We start from the raw sequence: 12,736 nt of genomic DNA on the forward strand, positions 1-12,736 counted from the left end.
TTGGACCTCTCCTTGGCATTCATGGCTGTCTGGCAAAGTCTGAGGACAAGGAACGTCCGTGAGGCCATCTGGAGCACATTAGTGGCCAAGAGGGCAATGTTTCCACTAGCACCGAAAGGCACCAGTTACTCTTGTTATTGGTGCGCACCAGTAAACTCTGCTCTGCCAGTTTCTGCAGAGCTTTTGCACAACGTCTTTCTCCAATTTGAGCATAGACTGTTAAAACTCTGCAAACTCTGCCGGCCGAGCGGAATTTACCGCCCACCCCTAATTAAAGCAGGAAATTGTTTAGATATGAAATCCAAAATTACAAGGAGACAAAGGAGATTTCAGGGATCCCAAGGAAAAATTAAGTGTCAGAAAGACAACCTCATTAGAGTAAGATTAAATTGTAGCAAAGGTTATTGATCAAAGTGAAATTTGTGTTTGAAAGTAAATGGGACTTTCAAGGAGAATAATCCATTGCCAAAAGTTTTTGAGTGTGTTTCAATAGAGTTATAGATGTGTTCTAGTCACATGAGCAAATGTTTACCCGAAAAATGCTTGGGAAAAAAGCTAATTTATGAATTCATAATATTAAAGATGCTTTTTTGAATGTATGTGTAATAAGAAAAGAAAACATCCATAAATGAGTTTAATATTGTTTTATGACACAACTTAGTTGAACAGATTCCAGTGAAGATACTGATATTGCTCAATATATGCCCAGGCCACTCTCATACAACTAACCTGTTAAATGCAAAACAAATAATGACTATGAGTTTTGCTCTAAGCTAATTTAATGGCAGTGGCAGAAACATCATATGGTGCCAAAACATCACCAACAGGTCAAGTAAATGAAGTATATTGCATTTTGCAAGCATGCATAACTTAACATTATACAAAATCGACAATTCTCCTACCAGAGTTGGCCCAGTATCAGCACACAAAAAAACAACTCCCCACTACTGGGCAGACTTCCTTAGACCACTGCACCATTATAACAGCATTACATTATTACACAGTACTCCACAGTTCATCTTCCTGCTGAATCACCACCTGCTCCCATCAAATTGTACTCTAATATTCCCACGCAACACTATAACTTCAATAATCCTGCACTACAACCATTTTGACAGGCCTAATCCTTCTTTAAAGTACTATTAAGCCACCCGTAAGTAAGCCTTATTACCCATAAAGGCAAGATGCATGATATTTAAAAATAGGACATGCAGATATTTATGTCGAACATGTCCTTACAGTGAAATAGCCCCAAAAGCTATTTTCACTTTAGTAAGGCTGGCTGCTGTTGTATAGAAACACTGGGCATCATTGTTGCTTTAATTAAATGCTAAATTTGTATTGGCAGCAGCTAGAGAAATAATTCAAGAACTCATTTTTAATAGCAGTTTAAAATCAAACTTAATGATCAAGTTGGATTTTAATTTACTATCATGAAATGACAGTTTTTGAAAGCTGTAATTTTCCTGTCTAAAACCAAAGTATCTGCCTGCCAGTGTTCAGTGTCACTGCTGATGGCTCACATGTAGGTGAGATGTGTTTTGCTCCTAGACAGTGGACAAAGGATTGGCTGAGGGCAGTTTCCGGTAAATTTAAAGGGACATTTCATAGGTAAATACAGCTGACATCTGAGTCTGCCCTCCCTATTCTCCTGCTAGCCAAGTGGACCACAAACCTAGTGGAAGAGGGGAGTTGCCCCAAAACTATTTTAGAATAACCACAGTAGTGTGGCTGCTCGCTTCCATGGGCAAACAATCCATTACTTTTGTGTATACTTAAGTGTGTCACCCTAAGTGGGACGGGTATGCCTAGACGTGGCCCTCGTGCATACTGTGTCACTGCACCAAGCTATACCTGGCTGATGAGTCCTAATTAGAATGAAACTGGGCCTGGGTTGCTAGTGTTCTGGTTCAGGGAGGACCTGGTCTGGCAGTTTGAGCAGGACTATTTACATTGGGGCAGGATCACAACTTATTTGCTTATGGTAGGGTCCAAACGGAGGTGTCATGCTGAGCAAAATAACGATGGACTCGAATGCGGCCAGAGTAATGACCAGTGGCTGAGATTGATTGATTCAAGAATTCCATCCTTAACTTTTTTGTGCACACTTTTGAGTATGCATAGTACTCTGCACATGGGAGTAAGGGTTCTGCCACATTAGATTGTCCCAGAATACAGTGCAGGAGGATTGAGACCGGGGTGGAGGGATGATGTGGTATCTTGGGATTGGCCAGGGGTGCCTGGTATCTTGAATTTTCCACCAACACTTATAACCCCCTGCACAAGGGAGAAACAGTGATCAAGACACTGGGCATAGACAGCGACTACACCAGAATCATGGATAGTTGGAAGGAAAGACCACCTAATTCCCCTGATGGACTAAGGACTTTGCCTGCAGCTGAGACCCCGGACTAAAGGTGTCTCGCTAGTGCATGGTGTGCATTCCTGGCACCAGCTGGTTTTATTTCCTTTTGTTTCTTGCTGTGTGTAGTTAGCTTTCCCGCGGCCTTCTTGCAGTTTTACCCTTGTGTGTCTTATCCATGGGGCTATGGTGCCATTCATGTGGGCTGGGCACCCTGCTGTTTCTGCAGGTGACAACTGGCTTTCCTTTTAGTTTTGCCTTTAGTTCCAGGGTTGGGCTTTTGCGTCACCTTTTTGGGTTTGGTGTGGTGACTGTTTTGGTGCCCTGTTCCTATGCTCCCCAGATTGATTATGGTTGCTTTTTTGTTTTTTTTTGCAGGCCTAATATCATGTCTCGAATTGACTCATTGCCACCTCCTTTGATATTCCAGACCCTGACCCCACAGTCCTACAGGGTGGGGTAACGGATGGTCTCTCTCCTGTTCTTTATTTTTTCCGACTGCCTGGGTTTGCCTGCTAGGTTAAGTGAGTTTTTGTTGCTGTCCTCTGGTCTTATCTGGGTTTATTTCTAAACATCACTGGCTGAGAAATCCAAGGCTGCTGGCTTCTTTCGGCTTCCTTGACCTTCCTATCACATCGCAGGTGCTCATTGAAGTAGACATCCCATCTTTTTGGGGATTTGCACATTTGGGTGCACGGGTGGTACTTTCTGCTTTTTGAGCTTTTGTACCTAGTTGCTTGCTTTGAATTTGATGATGGGGGCTTTATTGCGCTTATCGGTTCAGTTCTCGCTCCTTTGTGACTCAACCTTGCGCTTTCTGTCTCACTACCTCAATGGGTATTCTGTGCCTCTCAGATCTGCTTCAGTGCCTGATATAAAACCTGCCAGTGATCTCATTGCTCATTTTCCAGTCTTTGTCTCAGTATTTATGACTCTTGTGCTCTCCCTGCTGTTTCTCCAACTTCGTTTGTGGTCTGTTGGGATGCTGTGGTATCTTTTCAGTCAATTTAGGAGGCTTCTGGGTTTAAGTGGTACTTTATAGTTACACCTTTTTTCTTTCACATAGGTAGCGGAATGCATGTCTCCAGGGTGTAGACATGGCTCACGATATAAGAACTGAAAAGCATAAGTAGAACGGTTTAAAGAGATAACTGGTAAGTCATCAAAGCTGTTAGTGTGTATAATATTTGCATTCTGATGCATGCTTTTATTCTGGCTTTTGCTATCCTCCATCACAATATATGTTAGCGTCTCTCTCTGCCTGAAGTGTATTAGCATTAGTCCTACTCTCCTACCTGTTGCAAGGCTGAGGTTCAAGGTATGCTATCATCCATGCCCATGCCATGAATCTGAGGCAGACTCCTATACCTAGTCATGCTGTTAATCACCATAGGCTGTTCTATAGAGACATGCTTTAATTATGTGGCATTCCATAATTCTAGACAAGGTTATAATTCTGATGTATGCTAGCAAGCCCAGTTATCATTCTGATGATGCATTACATTCTTCGATGCAGCGTGTTCCTGTGTGATGCTGCAACGAATAAATATGCTGTGTCAGACCTTGAGAACATTGTATCTTTAAATGGACTATAATCACTGAGAGATGTTGGATCTTTCAGAGGAATTTGTATCATTTGGGTTCTTTCTGCTTTTCAGAGGCTTTGTAGCTTTCCTAACTTTTGTATCACTGTTGTACTATTTATTGGTTTTGTGTCATTTGGAGGCTTTGTGTTACTGATGAGTATCTTTCACAAGCTTAGTAACTTTGGAAGCCCTTGCGTCATTCAAAGCCAATGTATCATTTGGCGGCTTTGAGTCATGGAGAGGCCTTGTATGCACAGATATTTTGTCTTTTTTGATTACATTGTGTCCTTTGGATGCATGAGATCTTTTAGATGCTCTGTAGCTGGGAGCTTTATTTAATTAGGCTTTCTATTGTTCATAAGAGTTCAATAATTCAGGGGCTCTATAGCATTGAGATATTTTGTATTGTTTGGAGACTTTGCGTCATTTGGAAGATTTATATAATTTGGAGGCATTATCTTAGAGACTTTGTATCTCTCAGAGGCTTTGACCCTCATTTTGAATTGGCTGACAATTAGTGATATATTTATCACAGTTGACAAAATCTCCTCTATGTTGGAATTTATCATGTGTGATAAATACCACCTAAGTCAGAGTTCACCCCCAATAAAGGGGAATAACATGCAGATATTGGTGCTTACCAAAAAAAAATCAGCATACCCCAGTATTTTCCGGGCATTTTTCACCCGAACAGTATTGACATTGAACCTGCCTAGACTTACCCGGGCAATGCATATTTTCTTTGCAAATTATTTTATATCAGGTCGGTGCAGTAACAGGAGTTACCACACATATCGGAACAAAAAATTAGGGCACATATCAGCTATTCAATGCCTACTCATAATGAGGAGCTTCATATTATTTGGGGGCTAATGGCAATGTATTTTTGGGAGGCATTGAATCTTTCTCAATGGGAGATTTTGCATAGTTTGGAAGCATGTTATCATATGGGGGCTTTATATGGTTTGAAAGCTTTTTATTAATCAAAAGATGTGTACTGTTCAGAGGTATGGTACCATTTAAGACCCTTGGAGGCTTTCTGTCATTAGGAGGCGTCCTCTCATTTAGTGGCTTTGTATCGGTGGGGGTGCCTTAATATAGTTTGATTGCACTGTATCGTTCAGAATGTTTGCTTCATTCTAATGTCCTCTGACATTAAGAGGCCTCAAGTCACTGTCAGGTACACTGAATGCTGCAGCCTACTACAAATAACTCCCAAGCATGTTGTGCTCATAAGCAGTCTCTTTTCACGCCTACAGTAATTCTCCAACAATCTTTAATTTATTCTCTGGGACAGTGGAGTCACATTGAGCACTTTGTTTGACAGAGCATTGTGAGAAGAGTTATTTATTGAAGTGTTGGAGGATAGCTGCTTACAGATCACATTGTTTAATGTGGAATGGGTCTTGAAAATAGGACATTTGCAGTACCGGGGTAAATAGCGCCTACTACTATTCAGGGTCGGACTAGCCTATGCGGCAATCAGGCAGGTCAATGAGCGGGCTGATTTTTGGCTAGATTTCGGTCTGTTTTATGGTCTGCTAGAACGGCTTTTATTGTTGAGTTCCATAATACTAAAAGAAACATTGCGTGCAGCAAGCTCAAATCTATGCAGTCTTCCATACCTTGCAAAACACATATACAGGTTGTCTCTGCATGTTCAAAACGTCCCCGATTTGCAAACATGGGCCACTATTTAACTATCTAATTCACTAAATGGGGGCCACTTTTACTTTGGTGCCTGGGCCTACTCTGTCCCAGGCCGACCTAGTACATTTTATTGATTTTTGGATGAAATGCTCAACCAGCCCCTCTGGTATTTGACACTGACATGCTGAATTCACAGGTCTCCATGGCGAGCCCTGACCTCTCTCACCTGATGGTTTTGTTTTGCTGCGTCTCAGCTTATATTGATCCGGAGAAGCCTATATATTGCTTTTTTGAAACTGGCATGAAATAGGGAATATATTGCATCCCTATAGTCTTTTTTGCACAGAACTCCTAATCAGTATTGCAAGCTCCACGTAAAAAGGAACGCACACCGCTTCACTTCTTTTTAGCTCAGTAAACATGATTTAATGTAATGATTACCCGAGGCCCGCGTCTTCCCCTCAGAGCCCAGCATCATTCCGGCCCTCGCAGTCGAAGTCTTTCAGTGAAGCGAAGGAGGCGAGCACATAATTTATATATTATCCCGAGGTAACATTGGATGTTTCTGTCAATTCTTGCTTCCAAGCTTTTACAAGCTCTGTAAATTAAGTGCAGCTGACGATGTTGCCGTCTGCCCGCTTCTGACAAGCAGCCTCAGAGTGATGGACATCAATATGCCACTGGGAGGGAAAACCATTAATTGAAGCTCCGGTGACTAATCCATTAGCGGCGCGCGCCTCATGGATCCTGGCGTATCTGTTGTCCCTGCAATCGGAGATGCGCTCGTGCAGATGTGACCAGGCCGCTCGAAGATCAAAGGCATTGATTCCTTCCCCTGGCCTATCGCCGGCCGGTGCGGGTCATGATCAGAAAAATGCGCAGGCCGCTGTTGTGGAGACAGTGTAGGTGGCAGCATGCATTCATTCCTTCATTCATCCATTCATTCGTTCGTTCATTCATTCATTCATTCAAGTGCCAAGCAGCCCCTGAGAACATTAAGCCACGACCCTTGAGGGTGCATAGCTAACAGCGGAATGCCAGAAGCTCACGTTGGTGCAGATAGAGTTGGCTCCTTTGTTGTTGTTCTGCAGTTTGTATAGTGCTTTTCTGCCGCATACGAGGCTCAATCCCCCAGATGCATCAAGCATCCATTTTGCGATTCCTTATTAGCGAAAAATAAGGAATCGCTAATAAGGAATAGCAAAATGCTATGCAAGAAGAACTCGCTCAAAAAATAGCGATTTCTTAAAATTCCTTAATTTTAACGTTGATGCATTGCATTTAAGGAATCTCAATTTGAGATTCCTTAAATGCAAGTAAGCGCAATTTAGCTAATTCATAATATGCGAGTTTTGCATTTGGGATGATGCATCCCAAATGCAAAAATACCGGTCGCAAAGGGGCAGATTCTGAGAATCTGTCCCTTTGCGAGCGGATTTTACCTTGATGCATCTGGGCCTATGCTCCTTTGAGTAATGGCATAAGATGCTCCCTCATTTGTTGTGCATGTCATGAAAGTGTAGTTTCGATGTGCTCTATTTGGTAGGAAATGTCGGTGATATTTAGGAGGTTTTGAGACTCTGCTCCAATCAGGTCACGCCGATCTGTTAACTGTGCTTGAACATAGCTTGGAGTGAAGATATGTGTGATGGACGGAGGCGCTATTGCGTCTACCTGCCAAAGTTATTTTTCCAAGTGTATCTCATTAGTGACCACATAATTTAATATGAGAAAGCAAAGGTCGAAACTGAAGAAGGTTAAGTGGTCAAGTCACCACATGAATCAAGGACTTTTTGACCATTTAAAGTCACTGGGGTGAAATCTAAAGGATACCTAGGGAGACAATAGTGTGTTTCTGAACCACTCTGTAAGGTGGAGTGGAGACCAAAGGAAACTCCACAGACATCCCAGAAGTAGGACTCTGGTCCACCTAGGAGCAGCCAAGGCAGATCCCAAGATTCCAGGCATTTGTTCCCTCTTCTGGGCACCAGCAAAGGAATCAAAGGCCTCCCCACCACGGCCGGACTGGGAACCAAAACCGGCACTGGCAAAGTCCTTGCTGCCCCCCCCCCCCCCCTGGTGTTAGGGGTGCGGCATAGCTGTTTGCCAGGGCCGGTTTCGGCCGATTTTGTTACAGGGGCTGATATTGCAGCTATGCTGCAAAAGCGGCCTTGTAACAAAAATGGCCCCCCAGGGGCCCAACCTGGCGACCCACTGGGGAAACGCCCCTGCTCCCCATACATTAGCGCAATTAATAACATGGCTTGATCCAGATCCTAGGAAAGCAGGAGGTTAGAAAGGATATCTGCATCTGTTAATTAGCTTGCCACACTGCACCTGGCACCAGTCAAGCTTACTTGAATAATGGAGGAAGGGCAGCCCACTGGACACATCATAGGAAGGGTTCACCTTTTAAGTTTTGGTTGGATGGGTTCAAGCAGTACTGTCAGACACGGAACTGAAGATGTCAGTGGAGCTCTTTCCAAAGACAACTTCAAATCACCATATTGAATTGTCCCAGAATGCTTTGCAGGAAGATTAGGATAAGGTGTAGTGATTATGTGGTATTTTAGGATTGGCCAGGGGTACCTGGCTTCTATAGCTTTCTAAGGGAGAAGACAATTGAGAATTGAACGGACATGGGAGCAACAATAATGAAAGAATGCCTACATAGTAGGAGAAGCCTCCCTAATGCCCTGCAAGCACGAACTGTGGGACTTTGCCTACAACATAGCCCCAGGTCCAGTATGGGTCTAATCATGGTGAGTGACACTGTTCCCCTTATTCCCCTCAAAGAGCAGTTGGGGGAATGGATCTTCTGAGAGACCCAGGATGGTTCACCTGGACCCTCAGTGGGCTGTCCCATGACTCCACAGATACACAGGTGCCCTTCAAAAAGTTAGGAGGCTTTGGGATGTGAGGAGTGTGGCAGGGGGGGGGTGTTCTGCTTGTTGGTTGTAAAAGCGCTGTACAAGACACCCTGCTAATCAGGAGAACACCAGGAGCCTGGCAGAGGACAGACCTGCTACAGGGAGCCTTAAAAAACCAAACTCCCCATGAAAAGCGACTTTTGAATTCAGGATGGCCAGGATGGCCAGAGAGCTCACAACCAGGAGCAAAATGACTCCTTCCTTATAACAATTGGCCCCACAAGACCTGAGATACAGACTAGTCCCCTGGGGTTCCAGACAGCGATCAAAGTGCATAGAACTTTGTGGCAATGCTTTAAGATTACTCCCAAGGTGAACCAGGCCTTGGGGTTGGTGAAACCTCCATCAATTACCTTTCTATGAGGAGAGGTCATAGATGGGGACCTCTCCCGAGATCTCTCTTCCTACTCTGGGGACCCAATTTCCTGGGCTCAGCAAAGTTCTTGGAGTCCCAGATGGCCTTGTTCTCCTGGGATCAAAGAGGACAGGGACTTCTTGGATGCACTGGTTGCCACCCCGGTGCCTGTGTCTGGGTGGGGTGGATGCATCCAGAGTTGACATTGCTGCTCCCACCACGGGCAGGAATGGTAGAGCTTTGCTCCCGTTGCATTGGAGGAGAAAGGAAGATGCAAGCACCTGAGCCTAGCCCAAGAGTGCACCCACGCGCACCTGAGAGCTAGCTGTGGTCTTTGGGTCAGGCGGCTACCTCCCTTGGCACCTAACTACTTCAAGCTTGTTGGTGTCCTGGGTGTGACTAGGGAACACAAACTAAATGAAAAAAGAAAAAGATACATGAAGCTAGGCTGTAGCAGAAAGCAGCGAAGCCCACCCATACAATATTCAGAGATTCTGTCCTGGAGCAATCCCTAATGCACCACAAGTTTGTGGTTACAAAAAAATGAATGCATTCATCTTTGAAAGGCAGATGGGAAGGGGTGGAACTTTTCAAGTCCCTCCCATTTGCATTTGAAAGTGCCACAAAAGCCCGTATTTAATTCTGAAAGATTTTTCTGATTTATAAAAGGGCTTTTGCAAATAGTAAAAGCACTCTTTGTGGCACACAGGCTCTATGACTGCAAAATGCATTTGTACAGCAGTCTGTGCAGGCTAGTGAAAAGTCATTCCATCTGTAAAGAAACCTGGAATTTGGTATCTAAAGCAGACCAATGTAATCTCTGATAAATTGAGTTTGCATAGGATGGCTTGCTTCGCCGTCCTGTTTTCAAACTTGCTTACTGAATAGCTCAATACATTAGAAAGGAGTGGTGATTCTACCCTTAAGCCCCCCAAGGGATGTTTCATGATTTCACAAGATTGAAGGCCTTCTATGTTTCTTGAGAAAACGCTAATGTTTGATGTTATTTTGCTTATACTAGCATGGGAGGCAAAGTCAGCTGTGAAAGTTACAAGTCTCCTTTAAGGTTTGACTTTTACACATAGTTTCCAGCATTGTAACAGATTTTAATGTCAGGATGCTGTATTTCAAAACTAGTGATGCAAAGTTTGCTAAGGACGGTTTATGTCTCCATTCAGGTCCTAACCTCAACACTCCTGCCTGACCAGCCTAATGTCCATTGGCCAGTGGAGTAACAAAGGCCCTAGCACCCCACACAGTGTGGGGGGTGGCCCCGAGCTCCAGGAGGCCCACTCAGCACAGTAACCCTGGCTTGAGAGCTCACTTAGGAGTCCAGAAGAGGGCCCCTCAATGTACTTTACAGGGGGGCACTCTCAAGTTTCTTTACACAACTACATTGGGCTTTGGCTCAGACCTACATTCAGTACATCTTCCAAAGGAGTTAATTTGTCATCACCTTTATCTTGGCCGAATTGGTGCTGAGCACTGACTCTGGTCTTTAGACACACTGCTGCCTCTGGCAGAGTAGCGATGGCCTTTTAATGAAGTTGTAAGGAGAGGTTGCTACTGTGGGAAACTAGCTTGCTTTGTAAAGCGTATATAGGAAATGCTGCAGAAGTTACTCACAAGCAACATGCACCCCATTAGGTATTAATTGTTTCTGGGCAAAGAGCATCGCCTTTGCAACTCACTGTACAAATTCCTCAGCGCCCAAAGCTTGCAGGGTACAGCTCTCACACTTTCTTTTTTATTATTTGCATTTGTTTTGCAAGATATATCACTGCTGCTCTTTCCCAGCTTTGGCTCACAAAAAGGCTGCTTAGCAACATGCACGCACTAAGTGCAAACGTGTGTGTGTATGTGTGATGTCTAGCACTGGTTTTGTACTGAAAGGGTACCCTTCAAGTAGAAAATACGCTACCCAGACAAACTTTTAAGCTTTTCCCACACTGAAAACAGTACAGCACACATGCAACTTAAGCAATGTTAAGAGAAATAAAAACACTTCTCCTTATTGGGCAATACCTGAGGAGGGGTTTTCTTGGTGCAAAGCTCAACCTGCGATTTGATAGGTCATTGAATCAAATATCATGGAAGGGGAAAAGGTTCGCACGAGAATATCCAAGTAGTACCCCTTTGACACAAAGAAACGCAAAGAAGTGTAAAGAACGATTTGCATGACTTTTAAGGCTAACTTTCGGCACGGCAAATGAAAGACTTTACTAGCACTTTATACCAGCTTGTAGCACTTTTGTGATTTTGCACCGGCTGAAAGCGTTGAGAAATCTGCCCCCTCATTTCTTGATTTAGATTTTTTTCTGGGGCAAATGGCATTTTTCACTCCTTTTGGGTGTGTCCAGGCCATAAATAAGGTTGCTGTGGGTTAACTTTGCCTAGTCTGGTTCTTGAGCATCAGAATTAATTAGGGCATTTTTCTTGCTAGAATAAGAAAGTATCACCCTTGACCCCATATTGTTCAAACACATACTTCTGTATAACTCGATTTAAATACATTGATACACAGCTGTTTTCGAGATTTGAAATTAAATGTATGGTTCTCGTCAAGAAAAAAAGTGCAGCGGTTGAAAGGAAAGTTTTGGGCTTTAACAAATAAAATTTGATTTTTCAGTACAATGTGGGTTCTAGAACTGGTTCAAGAACAAACTACTAACACAGCACTATTTTTTCTTTCATTAATTTCCGTAGAAAATATACAGAAACTTACATCAAACCCCGAAGTAAAACAAACCTGATCCAAGATCCATATTCCTGTTAGTTTTCGTATAATTTTCGTTCCATTAGTTATTGCTGTGCTCCTGAGGAGAATTTCATATGGATTTGAAGGGATGCCTATTATTTGGTCGCCGAAAACAAACTCAGGGGCATATTATCAAGAATGTCGATAAATTTGTCGCCGCTTTAGCGTCAGGAAACTGCTGCTAAAGCGGTGATAATGAGCTTGATAATATGCCCTTGTGAATTCCCATAGCAGCCCAGGTTAACACCAGGCTGCTATGGGAATTAACAAGAGCATATTATCAAACCCATTATCGCCGCTTAGTGGCAGTTTCCTGCCGCTAAAGCGGCGATAATTTTATCGACGTTCTTGATAATATGCCCCTCAAACTTTGGAATCTTTCATGCAGATTTCTGAAACGCAACCAAAATTACGAACAACAGCTTTTCCTATGTACACTTCAACTGTAAATAGAGAGTAGATGTCAACAGCTCTGCAATATAATGGTACAAAAATGTCTTTCTTTGGTTGGTAAGTTTGTTTGAATAACCAAAGATAAGCAAATGAAAGCAGGGGATGTTTACTCCACGACTTTGCACACCAAGCTCCCTTTTACCATAACAATACGTAAGAACAGTCTTATTTTATGAGGTTAACATGCACCACATTGAACAGTTCAATATGTTATGTGTTGCTGGCTTTAAGGAAAGACTTCTAGCATTATATATTGATGTTCAATCTTGTTATTTTTCACAAAAGACAAAACGTTAACCCCATCAATGCAACCCACTGACAAAGTCATCGATTTTTTCCTAGAAATGTGAGCATAGACCCTTAATCCTTTTGTCTCTTTAGGTGAAGAATGGCTATTCAACTAAAGCAGAAAACCCCTCACTGTAGGAAGGATTAGAAAGTAGGAGCTGATCAAGAATTTTTCTTGTCATGTGATTTCTCAATTCCCCTCCTACAAAAAAACTGGTCAGTCTTATTCTACACGCCTACGAGCATTATTGAGGCGGGAAAGTGAATATTCCAGAGAATACCTTGTTCCATTTTCAACAAGACAGGCTCCCAAATTGTTAGACTGCCTGATACATGTCCCAGCGAATTTGTTGT

The sequence above is a fragment of the Lissotriton helveticus genome, chromosome 12 (assembly GCF_964261635.1).
Source record: "Lissotriton helveticus chromosome 12, aLisHel1.1, whole genome shotgun sequence".
NCBI classification, from domain to species: Eukaryota; Metazoa; Chordata; class Amphibia; order Caudata; family Salamandridae; genus Lissotriton; species Lissotriton helveticus.